The sequence below is a fragment of the Rhododendron vialii genome, chromosome 11a (assembly GCF_030253575.1).
Source record: "Rhododendron vialii isolate Sample 1 chromosome 11a, ASM3025357v1".
Lineage (NCBI taxonomy): Eukaryota > Viridiplantae > Streptophyta > Magnoliopsida > Ericales > Ericaceae > Rhododendron > Rhododendron vialii.
The window spans coordinates 10,057,906-10,072,436 of NC_080567.1; positions in this window are offsets into that span (position 1 = coordinate 10,057,906).

A 14,531-nucleotide genomic window follows, 5' to 3' on the forward strand; every position below is an offset into this window, starting at 1 on the left:
GATTATTTCAAGTCCCACCTTGGGGACCATCCCGATGATGAATAGATACAGTGATTGCTGATTGACTTCTCGTGAACCCGTGAACTTTTGGTAAGTTCTTTTAGCCACTTAGATGACCCAATCCAGAGCCAAATAGCCTTTCAGACAGAAATACAGTATCCTAGGAAAATCTATCTTTCGGCCATGACATTGATCTCACGGCCTCAACATCATTCTTTCACCCGTGAAATATGATGCTTGAAAATCTCCCTGAGAGATTGATTCCTCCGCAGCCAGATCGATTCTTCGGCCGCCTAATCCATCCTTCGGCCGCCAGATCCTTTGCTCAGCCGCCAGATCGTCTATTTTCCAGATTCTGGAATGTTCTGTCATACGTTTGATCCGATCACCAAAATCGTAGCAACCTTTCTCCGATGCGTTCGGGCTACGAAAGCAGATTCGTCTAGAGATCTTATTGGCCTATAATACCTTATTGATTCACGCCATTTGATTGGCTAGAGTGAGTCACCAATTGCCTATATAAAGAGGCCCTTAGGGTTTCGAAATTCATATGTTCATACACCCTATCTAGCCACGAAACCCTGCCAATATACTCTCTCATATCCCATCTACAAAAGCCCTAACCTCCCGAAGGCAGCTGCAATCCGACGATCAAAACCCCAAAGTTCAAACCCTAACCCTAGGGTATTTCAAGAAGTAAATCAGTCAATCTCCTTCAATCCGAAGCAATCAAGCCACAAAGGGATCAAGGTGGTGAGGCCCGGGGGCCTTTGGTTCATTTTATTTTCAGTTTATGCATGCTAATCGAAGTACTTTAACTCTCTGTTAGTTGTTTAGTCTGGTGTGAGGAAGAACATCGGCTGGGTCTTCAATCCATCGGCCGGTACATCAAACTAGAAGCATCCCTCGGCCGTGACATCTATTCATCGGCCGCGGGATCCATCTCCCTGAACAGTTTTGTTTTATCTTGCTTTTCTGATGCATGCTTTCAATTACTGTCTCGGATCACCATTAACTGCGTAAAGGTTAATTAAACAGATTACTTGTTTAGAATTAAATAAAGCAAGAATTAGTCACATGTCGAACAAATATGGGCCAGTCTCACGGCTGGGCAAAGATGGGTGCTTAACACCTTCCCCTTAATGTACTTTTGGCTCCCGTACTCAGAATCTCTATCTGTTTTCCCTAGTTTTCATAAACTAGGTGGCGACTCTATTTTGACGATAACCGTTATCGTGTGGCGATGTTCCTAGCCATGGGAATGTCCACGATTTTGGTTTATGAAGCAAACAACCAAACAAACAAACAATGATCAATCTGTATGGCGATGCCCATTTGGGAGGTGTCTACATTATTATTAAGACTTCTACTCAATTGTTGAACCGTAAGGAGTGGGCTCTGCATTCAATTGGGTTTGTGAAAGAAAGGGCTATGGTTTTCCAAGAGATAAGGATAGATTTGGTTATATTACGTTGGTTTTGTTCAATCTACTAATAATGTAAACATCTAATCCATGAAAACTATCTTGTTTTTCCAAGATTACTGCCATAATTTGGCCTCATGTCTGATTAGGTTTTGTACAGTAGGCTTCTTACCGTCCATTTTCGGCCTCGTGCTTGATTACATTGTCTTTGCCATTGGATACTGTAATCTCTAATTCTAGTAGAAGACATGTCCATACAGTATTCAGTTATAACTGCAAGTTATCTCTCCACTTTTCAAGATCCTGCACCAGTAGCTCATTATCAGAAATTCTTTTTAAGTGCTACCTCAAATCCAGGCAAAAAGCAATATCCTCCACAAAAGTTTGTACAAAATCCAACCTCGAGTTGATTTAATTCACATCTACTAAAGGCTGTTTCACATGTGCAGTAATCTCTATCACTTTTTGGATCTGAAACATGTATGTATAGATAATGTGGCAATATTCCAGGTGTGGTCCTAAACAACTTTTTTTAATTTGGAAGTTTAGGGAGAGCCAGTGTCATAGTTGTGCTGGTAGATTCAATTGCTAAGATATGTTGGTACAAATGAAAGAACAAATTCATTTTTCTGTCTTCTTCCTTTTTTCTCCTTGCAAAGCCTATACTAGATTTTTTTACACGAACACATCAAAGGTTAAGAGTCTTTCCATATTTGACTAGGCCTTAATGTTCCTCTTCTTTCCTTTTTGCTTAGTTTCTTGGACTCCATAAACCCATCAGTTAATTTATCAGCCCATATAAACCACAACGAATACGAACATAATAGCTATCAATTTAAAATGTATTTGTCACTTTTTGCATTGCCTAAACTTTTACATGACATGAGAGATGCTTTTTTGCATTGGCTTACAGTTCTTCTTCTTCTTCTTTTTTATATTTTTATTATACCTACCTTCTTGTTCTTGTAGGGATGGATGCCAAACAAAATACAAATTTTACAAATCTTTTACAGGATGGTGTGATCATTGAAGATCACTTTGAGAAGGGGCCTCAAGATGAATTTGGATTTACTTGTGCAAATCCACATGCTCAAGTGTTTACCCAAGCATCTTAAACCCCTACTCAAAAGGGATTCGCTCGTAAGAGAGCGCAACATGGTGACAAGTTCACCATTGAAGAAGACAGATTGCTTGTATCAGCATATTTGAATGTTAGCTTGGATGCCGTGAAAGGGAATGACCAGAAACATAAAACATATTAGAGAAGAGTGTGGGATTACTTCCACAAGAGCATGCCATTGGCTCAGAGTAATGAGAACTCTCTGATGAATAGGTCGTCGACCATTCAACTATCCATCAACAAGTTCTGTGGATGCTTTGCTGGAATTGAAGCAAAGCATCAAACTAGTGTGAATGAGGAAGACAAGGTATTGAGCTTCAATATTAATAATTACATTGTCTTTCACACTTTTTACAGACGAACTAATTGTTTAAATGTTTGTAGGTCTTTGAGGCACACAAAATGTACAAGGATGTCCATGGAGGCGAATTTCAATTTGAGCACTTATGGGATATTTTGAAGTACCAACCAAAGTGGCATGACTATGCTACAGAAGAAAAAACCAAAGGAGGAGGAAACTTGGATAGTACCATCTTCTTCTATTCCCGAGTTGGTAGATCTTGGAGAATGTGATGCCACCTCTGTGGACTTGGAGAGACCTATAGGTACGAAAGCTAAGAAGAAAAAATGAAAGGCAACTGGAATTCCTAGTTCTCCTCTTGCAGGAATACTAACAGACATAAAGGAAGAACAAAAAAAAATGATCGACAAGAAAATGGACATCATCCATCATCCAACAACTACATGTTCAAGAGCAACAAAGACACCAAATTGATAAAGAGAGACTTCATGAAGAGCAATAGAGAAATGCTATTAAAAAGATATGCTTCGTATCAAACAGTTGAAAGATGACGAGAGGATAATGCTACGGGATACAAGTGCCTTGCCTCGTGTTCAACAACAGTACTATGAAAGTAGACAATTGGAGATTCTTCAAGAACATGAAAAAAGGTTTAAAAGTGTTGGTAGTTGAACTTTGTTGGACATTTAAACATTTTGGAAGGTTGAAGTAGTATTGGTAGTTGAACTTTTTGGACACCTAGATGTTTTGGAGGGTTGAAGTAGTTTGGACATCTAGACGTTTTGGAGGGTTGAACTTTTTCGAACATCTAGACGTTTTTAGACATCCATTGTAAAGTTCACATGCTACTATACCCAGAACCCTTGATTGGGTGTATTTTGGACATCTATTGTAAAGTTCTCTTGATGCTACTTGAAGAGAATATATATGTGTATTTGTTTTCACGAGCATGAACTTGCATTTGTATCTGATTGATGTTGGGAGTGAGTTTCTCTATTTCGAATAGCATGATGGCGTTGAATGAAGTTCATAAGTTCCGTAGTGTGCTCATGCGATACTGGATCGAGGAGAGGTCCATCATCCCTCTCATATTCAAAGTCTTGTGCATCATCTTCTCGCTCGTCCTCAATGATCATGTTATGCATTACTCCCTCCGTCCCATTTTGGTTGTCCATTTTTGTTATTTGTGCCGATCTTTAAACGCTTATATCTTCCAATCTATAATATTTTTCATAATTTTAAAAACTTTGTATTATAGACCTAATCGAGTACTATCAAACAAGATCCATATTGCATATTTTTGGAGATTCATATTAGAAGATATAAGCGATTGAAAATTGACACAAATATCAAAAAAGGACAAAGAAAATGGGACGGATGGAGTATTATGCATGCTTTCACAACAACTTTGAGAATGCTACGTCCCCAAAAACGTGCCAGTTGACGTATAACCGCAAAACGAGCTTGAAGCACTCCAAATGCACACTCTACATCATTCCTTGCTGACTCTTGGGTTGCTGCGAAAAACTTTTTCTTGTTTCCTCGCGGATGTGGAATTGTTTTCACGAATGTAGACCACTAAGGATATATACCATTTGCTTGATAATATCCCATCGTAGTTATGACCGTTGATCGAGTAATTGGCTGGAGGAGCACATCCTTGGGCCAATTTCGTAAAGACCGATGATCTTTCTAGCACGTTGATGTCATTATTAGATCCCAGTAATCCAAAATTCGCATGCCATATCCATCGATCATATGACGCTACCGCTTCCAAAACAACTGTTGGTTCGTGAATATGGCCACTATACATTCCTTTCCATGCTGTTGGGCAATTCTTCCATTTCTAATGCATACAATCAATACTTCCCAACATCCCAGGAAATCCACGTTGTTTACCAACTGGTAGCAATCTAGCAATGTCATCGCTAGTGGGTGACTATAAGTATTCATCAGAAAAAATCTCAATCACCACTATGACAAATCTCTTTAGACCCTCTAATGCGGTACTTTCCCCTATCCTCACAATCTCATCTAAAAAATCAGCCGCTACCCCATAAGCAAGGATCCGAATTGCTGATGTCATCTTTTGAAGTGAAGACAAACCGAGCTTTCCGGCAGCATTTCTAGTTCAGACAAAGTATGGATCATGTGCTTCTACCGCAACTTGAATATGAAGAAAAATAGAACTCATATGAAATCTCCTTCAAAAGTACTCGGGAGGATAAACGGGTGGTTCAGCAAAATAGTCGCGAAAAATCCTTTCATTGCCAAGGATAGTACCACGATCATTATATCTGCGACCTTGAATAGAACCAGGATGTGGCACTACTTCTCTCTCACTATTTATTCATTCTTCTTCCATAGCAATTATGGTAAGTGTCTCCAACTCATCATCATCTGAGTCAAGAAGGAGAAAATTTAGTAGAGCATTGCAAGACATAATTTTGAAAAATGAAAGGCGTATTGAAAAAATTAAAATAGATGGGTGTGAAAATGAAAGGAAATATGGAAAAGAATGGAGGTTAAGGGAAAAAAAAATTAAATTGAGATGGTTGTGGAAATGTAAGATATGAACTTATTCATACATAAAGGGAAAAAATAGTTGTTAGAAAAGTGAGATATAGCAGCTGGAAGTGGAAGAAACCTGGGGTTGAGAAAATAGCTGTTGGGGAGAATTGCAGGCTACTAATTTTATTTTTTTTGCAGGAAGCCATTGGGAATTTTTTCCTTTGCATAGTCTAATGCCTAAACTACTGGGGGCCTAAACAATTGGTGGCTAGCTAAACAAAAATCTGTCATATTTCCTAGCCTAAATGGCTAGGTTAGGAACTGCTGGAGATGCTCTAACAAGATGCTCGCATAAGTTCTGCTAGGCAGTGGGGCAAGTGTAAGGAACTCTTCCGGGATCGATCACATGAGAATTTCGGTTATTTTCATCAGAAGATCAAAAAACATAGAAACATAAGAAAGTAAAAAAACATGAACATTACCAGTCCTTTGAAAGAATATAATGGAATATGGGCTTCAGCCAAAATTCAATATCCCAAAAAATAGAAACAATTAAGTGACTATAGGATCTTCATATAAAGATTTCCAACAGAAGTCTACCAAAATGACACAGGGTTCTTACCAAAAGGTGTGGGCACACGCCCCTAAAAATCTGGTATGAAAATTGGGTGCACCCTTTTTGAAAAAGCGCGGCGAAACGCTTCAATTCAGAGTCGCCACTCGGGTTTTTGCAGTAAACCACCCAAGGAACCAAACCTGAAATGCTTTCTACGTTTTGATTTTGAAAAGGCGTAGACTGGTCCATCATCACATTTGATATCTGAGGTTCGGGAGCCAGGTTACGAGAGGGGAAGGGTTTTAAGGCACCCCTCTCGCGCAATCCGAAGATCGGTCTCTACTCGGGCATTTGCAAAATGTTTGATTCTCTCTTATTAACCGATTTTTAGCCAATTAGGGCAGTAGAATAGTTAAAGGGGATTAAAACTGTAACATATTGGTAGGATGTGATAGAATGGCATACTCGCTTCTTGAAACATTTAATATAAGATGAAAACAGACTCCTGTGGGAGTTTTAAACAGACTGGAAGGCACTGTTCTGAAGTGACGTGCATAGGAAGAAACTAGCATGCATTGATCAAGTCACTGTATGCTGATCACATCTGCGTATGCCTTCTAATGAACTCGCGCGCACTAGTGAGCCTAAACCCACAATTCTTATTTCCAACCCTCTGGGCTCTAGAAATGACTAATGCACACCCAGAACAAACCAAGCAGTTCTATATACAGCTTATATACAATTCTAAGCAGTTTTAAATTGGCTCAGAGGCCACCAAAAGAATAAAACACCTCATAAACAGTGTGGGGATAAAACTGAAGGCCAAGGCCTAGATGCCATGGAATGGCCAGCCATTGGCCTTGGTACAACCAGCGTGCGCAGATACTCCAATGCTGCACGGAGGTTGTACTTCTTTGGTCAGTGCTTGGCTTTGCATTTTCTGGGTTCTAAGACATGATCAGAAAGACCCCAGAGGCATTCCAAAGCAACAGATACACATATTGAAAAGTAAACTAGCAAATTGAACTATGAAAAGTAGTAAACTGGTTTTAACATGCTCAAGGGTGATAGAAATGAAAAGAAAGGGATAAAACAGCTAAACACTTATCCCCACGCGAGTACTGCACATACAGCCATGACTAGCGTACGCGTACTTATGACCAGCGTGCGCCAATTCTAACCACACATGATTTTTGAAACCTTGTCAGCTTTACGGCCACGATTGGTATTGATTACCAGCCTTGACCCTGCCATCCCCCCTCAAAGATCAGAACAGAGAGTTATCAAATGTGGTATACCTTTGGTTTTGAGGTTGTAGGAGTGTTTTGAGCTTTGAAATTGTGGTTTGAATGTAGAATATGGATGGACGGAATATGGAGTGGTGATTAGTAACACTTGCTTGACTTCCTCACACAAGAAAGAGATAAAACAAGAGGTTTTTAGCTTGAACTTGTAACTTAAAGACTCAAAACTTGATGAACCCCTCACAGATAAATGCAAAGGGGGTATATATAAGAGAAGGTGGTGAGAGAGAGGGGATGTAACCAGCTGAATGGGGCTGGTTGCTTTGGAGTGGAAGTCTCCATGCATTAAATGCATGAGACAAGGTGATGGGAGTTGGAGAGAGGGGAAAGGAACATCCCCCTGTCCGAGATCGCTTCTCAGACGATCAAACAATGTACAAGGGTGGCCAAAAAGTCTTGTGAACGTGGCTGAATAAAGGTGATGGGACTACCTTTAACCAGCGTACGCCAATCGGTAACTTGCGTGCACGTGTCCAAGCCTGGTCAATGGTCAAAGCCAACCGATGACTGACACGTGGCAGCGGACCAATGCACGCTGGTGTGCGACCGACGTATGCAAGTAGGGTTTGGCTGAGGCTTTTTGGTTCTGGCTTAAAGGGTCCGAAAGGGATTTATCCACTCAAAGCTCAAACACACTAACATTCTCGGGGTGTTCTTGATCTTATTCATCATCGGGGAATCAAATACCGTAAGTAAACTAATCTGGATAATCCAAAATAGGGTGTCTACAGTAGTCCCCCTTTGACGACACTTGGAGCACCATTGACTTGGTACAAGTAACGTCAAAGGTTTCTAAACACCCCTCAAGGCTATCTAGAAAAGAGCATACTAGCAAAGTAGACACATATACTTAAAAAACCTGATTAGATGGGTTGGACAGACGGATCATCATCGGGATGAATGCAGAACCGGATGAATGGATTGCCGCTTTGATTTGAATGGACGGGACAGGCTATCGCTTGTTAAATTTGGACAGAAAAGGCTGTCGTGGAGGCAGACTCTCTTGGGGAATAATTAGTTGCAGGCGAATCATCGCTGCTGGGGATATAATTGGTGGACGGGACGATTGCCGCTTGATTGTTTTGACTTGAGGGACGGGCGGACCGTCGCTGATTTGATTTGATTTGAGGGACGGGCAAACCATCATTTGATTGACTTGATTGATTTGAGGGACGGGCGGACTGTCGTTTGATTGACTTGATTTGAGGGATGGGCGGACTGTCATTGATTTGATTTGATTTGAGGGACAGGCAGACCGTCTTTTGATTGACTTAATTTGAGGGACGGGCGGGCCGTCGTTTGATTGACTTGATTTGAGGACGGGCGGACCGTTGTTGATTTGATTTCATTTGAGGGATGGGCGGACCGTCGTTTGATTGACTTGATTTGAGGGACGGGTGCACCGTTAACCTTGAGGCGTAATTCTCCTTTGATAAGAGCATTGGGTGGCAAAATGGACTGGTGCTAGGGAAACATCACCAGCGTACGCGAGTGGTGTAGCAGTGTACGTAGGTAAGAGTCGTGGGCCTTGGTTCCAGAACTGGCCTAGACCCAGCCCAGCTCCTTTCTTCCTTTTTATTCTCCTGGTCAAAAGAGAAAACTACCATACGAACGGTTTTCAAAACAAAAACCCTTCTTTTCTCACAATTCTCTCCTCTTCCTTTCCTCATTTTCCATTCTCATCTTCCCAAACCCATACAACCCACATACTCATGGCCGAAATAAACAGCAACAGCGATGGTGATGGCGGCAATGGCGATGATCGACCAAAGGTTGGCGAGGCCGAGCCTAAGAGGTCACTAATCGATGATCAGACTACAGGGGAAATGACAGCGAGCAACAGTGCAGAGGTTCGGAGTGGTGGCGATGGCGGTGATGGCCATGCACAGGAGGTTAGTGGTAGTGGTGATCGGCGTACGCAGGTACCGGAGGGGAGTACGCCAGTGGTCGTTGAGACAGGGGGCCCACAGGTTAGTCGTTTGGACTTCAGGAGTGGCATGGAGGGCCTTGTGATTACAAGTAGAGGCCACGGTGCGATCGAAGATAGTAGCAGTAGCGGTGGTGGCGGTGATGTCCGGTTGGAGTCTCCAGCGAGGGATCCGGCGAGGGGTAAAGGTGTGGTGACTGCGAAGAGGCTCTTCGGAGAAATGCCCATGGGTCCGGCAGAGTTTACACTTGCCGTGGGGTCTTCCGACACATATACCCATTACGCGCGGAGACTTTGCAGAGTTTGTGACTTAGGAAGAGCTCGGTCGGTTGTTCCGGGAGAATCCGACGGTGGTTGCGGCGGTTCTGGCAGCCCGAGAGGATAGATAGAGGAGAGTTGAGATGGTTCAGGAGGAGGAGCATTTGAGAGCTGAGGCTGAGAGGGCTAGGGCTAAGGAGCAGGACTTGGTGAGGGAGACCGAAGCGGTCGAGAGAGACCAGGAGAAGGCAGCATGGGCGCAGGAGTCTGCGGTGGAGTTGGCTAGGATAAGAGTGCAGGCGGCACGCGCTGACTTTGTGGTGGAGACCTACAAACCACTGATCTTGCACGTCTTCGTCCCGTCGGGGTTTGACAGCTATGTACCTCTGCGTGAGGACTACAACCCCGAGCTTGTCTTGAGGGACCCGACTGAGCACTTGGCACGGACCTAGGAACAGGTATGCCTTTCAATTCCTACTTTAGCTTCTATTTGTCTTATTGTATCTGCATAGGCCTATATTTGATATTGCATGACCCTTGAACCATTGAATTCGACTTGATGTATAGAACTTTTGCATGAGATGCCTTGAACTGACTTAGAATGCCTTTGATAACTCGACTATAGAATATAACTTGGAACAACTTGAATCGACTATAGGATGTGTCGATTTTAGAATTCGACCATAGGATGCCTGAAGCCACTTGAATCGACGGATAAAATACCTTAGAACTTGAAATCGACTAGTAAAATGCCTTGATAAACGGACCTGATTGACATGCCTTGGATAATTGAAATCAACTATAGTATACTTCAATAATTAATGATCGCCTATTGAACTTAAATTGTATGTGTACTGATGCATTTCCTTTGTCTGTTACTATTTTGAACAGAGGAGAGTGGCTAGCTTGCAAGGGCATGAAGGAGTAGTGCGCTCGCTTGAGCTTTACAGAGGATTGCCTGAGCGAGTGCGGGAGTTAGCAGACGCAGCGGGGTTTGGCCTATTCATCCCCACTTTGACGATGCTGTGCTTACTGCTCTAGGTGAAAGGTGGCATGACACATCTAACACCTTTCACTTTCTAATCGGGGAGATGATTGTGACCCCACTAGACTTTGCGGCCATCACAGGTCTGAGGTGGGAGGTGAGCCCATCCCATTTGACTCGGGGATTCACAAGAATGAAGCTACGCTAAAGTGGTTCTTAGGACGGGCACCTGAGCGAGGAGAGGAGATAGTCCAGTACGAGCAGTTCAGAGACTACTTGAAGAAAACACCGACCACTGAGCAGGAGGAAGAGCAAATGGCGAGGGCCTATCTGTTATACTTGTTCAGGGCTACTCTATACCCAAACAAGCGCGCCATGGTACACTTGTCCTACCTACCAGCCCTTTGGGACCTATGCACGACCTCTCAGTATGACTAAGGAGGAGTAGCACTGGGGATGTGCTACAGCTTCATGGGGGAATTCACATGGTATAAGAAGGCGGTCACTAGCTATTAGAGGGTGTGGGAGGTACGAATCCCAATCTGTATTCTGATGCTTTGATTTGTTGAAAACCTTGCAGCTATGGGCCTACAAGGTGCTAAAGATGTACCCTCCGGAGAATAAGTGTCCGGACATGAGGACTCTCCCGCATGCAATGATTTGGGGGCCGCTGCACAAGGGCAAGAAGAAATCAAGAGGGAGCCTCCTTGCCTTGAGAACCTACCTCGACGAGCTATCGAGCACCCAGGTAAACAATAATTTTGTCAATTGACCATGCCTTGAAATGCTTTAATGTTGTCGCTGATGCTCTTTATCTTGACTTTTTGCAAGTGCAGTGGAATCTGTGGGGTGGTGTGTTACCTGAGCCAGAGTACATGGCTAGGAGCAGAGTAGTGACTGCAAGCTGAGTGCTGTTGGAGTGGGCTTTCGGGTGGCAGTGGTACTTGGGCGACCAGGTGACTCGACAGTCACTTGGCTTGACCGAGTTCCAGGTCCATGGGCCACTTTTGCCTCGTGCTTCGCACATAGGCAAGTACACGCTGGCTGAGCTACAGCGGTTTACTATTCTGGGGGACCTTTCAGCCTTTTTAAGGCCAAAGCGCCATTACGCCATCTACCAAAGGCAGCACTTGGCAGGGCCACTTGGGGTGATGGCGCATCAGGCCATGGTTGGTGAAGCTATGGAAGCAGGCCAGGAGAGGCAAGGCCAAAGCTCGAGGTCAAGAGATGAGACGGCTCACTTGAGAGAGAGGTCGAGCTATGCGGTGCCGGCGACTGGCTTACCTCGACTTTCTTTGATGCTGGCAATACGTGATGCACAAGGGGAGGCTGCCACAATTCAGTTTGAGCCAGCCAGGACAGAGCCAACACGGATCACAGGACCGGTAAGATGTTTTTTCCGCTTGTATCATTCCTTTGTACCATATTTGAATTGTATTCTAAATTTCTCCAAAATATATCTCAGGTGCCAGTTGAGTGGGCGGAGGAAGCTGTCCGCTTGATGCTTGCAATGGAGAAGAAATTTCACAAGATAGCAAGGACACTCCTCTACGACTGCAGTACCCGGTGGTAACCCCAACTCCGGTTTAGCCTACTGTTGTGCAGAGGCCCAAGGTATAATCCCAAAAACTCGTTCAATATGAAGGCGATAGACCTACTCTTGATTCCTGTTTTCAGCATTTAATATATGCAATATGCACAATATATATGCTGAAATGATTGAAAGAGTTGACAATGCAGGGACAGGCTAAGGCGGCTCTTAGGCGAAAGAGTGTGCGGCCTCCTCCTCCAAAGAAGATGGCGAGCGCCTCTACCACTCCCGCCGCAACCCAAAGAAAGGCGAGCATTTCACAACCAGCGGCGAGCGTACAGAGAGGGGCAGAGAGTACAGACCGCGAGGCAGCAATGTTCAAGATAAAGCTAAGGGAGAGGCCGACACAGTCGGGACCAGCCCAGAAGAAAAGAAAAGGAGCCATGACATCTCCGACCGTGGAGAGCGAGAGCGAGGAGGAGGAAGAGGAAGAGGAGCGCTCGCCTTTCAGCAGCGGCTCTGACGACTCCGCTGACGACCCTGGGTACAAGAGAGACCCGAAAGAGAAAGCCGACAACGACAATGAGGATGACGATGATGAGGACCTTTTTGACGTCTGAGGGCTACCACCGAGCCTCATTTATTTTGCTATCATTTTTGCTTTGAATCGGGCGTGCGTGCCCACGTAGATAGACTTGATGGCGGGCCGGCGTGCCCTAGACTTGATATTATGAAGGATGGCTGGTCCTGCGTGCCCTTTTTGACTTTTTGGCGCATGTGCCTTGTTGATATCACTTTTTGCTTGGGCCGTTGTGCCACTACGTACATTTTTCCACCTATTGCTTTTGGATATTGATATAGCAGTATATAAAAGTTGCATCTTCTGTTTATTAATTCTCTTTTGTAAAGAAATCTGATAAAAAAACGTATAAACGAACCACTAATATCAAACTTGCATTAACAAGTAGTCTGAATCGACAAATAGACACATGTATATGCATAGACTGACCTAGCTCAAAAAAAAAGGATAGAAAAGTCCTAGGATACAACGTGAACCCTTAGACACATGAAAAATAATGAAATTTTGGGCATTAGTGAGCCAAAATTCAAAATTCTCCTAGACAGGAGAAACCGACACTTCCGTAAGGTCATATAGGTGTAAAATGACCTATATGAATCAACAAAATTGGGAAAAGCATCCCAAAATGAGAAATTGACCAAAAATCTAGAAAAATGTCTCAAAAACAGACATAAGATACCAAAGATGACAAATTTAAGTCATGGACTAAAGCCTAAACCCCCGCACAGTCAAATGAGGTCCATATGACGTGTGCGGTATGACAAAACTTGGAAAAAGTCCCTAGAACGAATTTCGAGCCTCCGAAACCTTGATTTGAACTTGAAATGAGCCGCTGAGGGTCCAAAATCCTCGTCGAGCATGACATTTTGAATCTGATGCTTTGACACAGTCCCAAATACTCATAGTGACTTGCTGGATCCAACAAAAGTGCACAATAAGCCCTAGAATGCAAAACAACCATTTGAAGGCAGTAGTTGTCTGTTATTATTTTCTGCTATTTTGGACTAGCGTACGCCAGTTACAACCTGCGTACGCTATTAAATCGGATACGTGCACGCTAGTTTCAAATTACCGTATGCAGGTAAAACCTGCTGCAGACCCCTTTGTTTGACCCAGTCTTCTTTTTTGGGAAATAGGCCTTATCATCACTTCACACGGTTTGCACATGGTTTTGAACCTCAGAATTGATTGTACTTGCATGCAAAGGTTGTGGAACACCAAGGCATGGGTTTAACTCCTGCACAAGGATCGAGGTTGATATTTTGACGTTTTTGCCTATAAATGGAAGGTGCTAGCAATGTTGAACTCACACTTTCACTTCCCATATTCAGCAATCCTTTGTATCCTTGATGGAAAATCCACTCCCGACTTTGATCAAACCTTGGTTAGTAGAATTTCTGTCCATGGATTGGTTGAACTTCCAATCACATGGCCTTGCCTCATTTCGATATCTCCGACATGTGCCACTTCACCCTAAGCTTCTAAGACTAGCTCTTAGGTTCTGGGACCCTGATGTTCACGTCTTTCGCTTTGGCGATGACGAGATGTGCCCGACTGTCGAAGAGTTCCAAGCCTATCTTTGGAGTTTTGCATCTCATACACTCGTTGTCCCGCCTTATCAAGTGAGCATGTTGGGGCTGCTAGTGACCTCACTCAACATTTCTCGAGGTTTGACCAATACCTTGCTTGAAGGTGGTCAAATTAACATCCTCTGCTTAATTGAAAGGTACAATCCAATTGGTAATTTAGGAAACGATGTTGTGCAGGCCCGGCGCCGCTTTGCCTTGGTGATCTATCTGTTGGTTGCCTATTTGTTGGTTCCTGCCGATGGGCGAGTCAGTACTCTCTTGGTGAGTGTTGCTACTCAAATGGGGGTTCGAAAGAATGTGGTGCCCCTAGTCCTCGCAGAAACCCTTTTGGGATTAGACTTGATAAGCACCGGTCAGACTAACGTCTTCAGCGGCAATCCACTTCTTCTTCAGGTAAAACTCACTCAGCTCACCTTTTTCCGGTTTTCATACTTTCTCGTTTTACC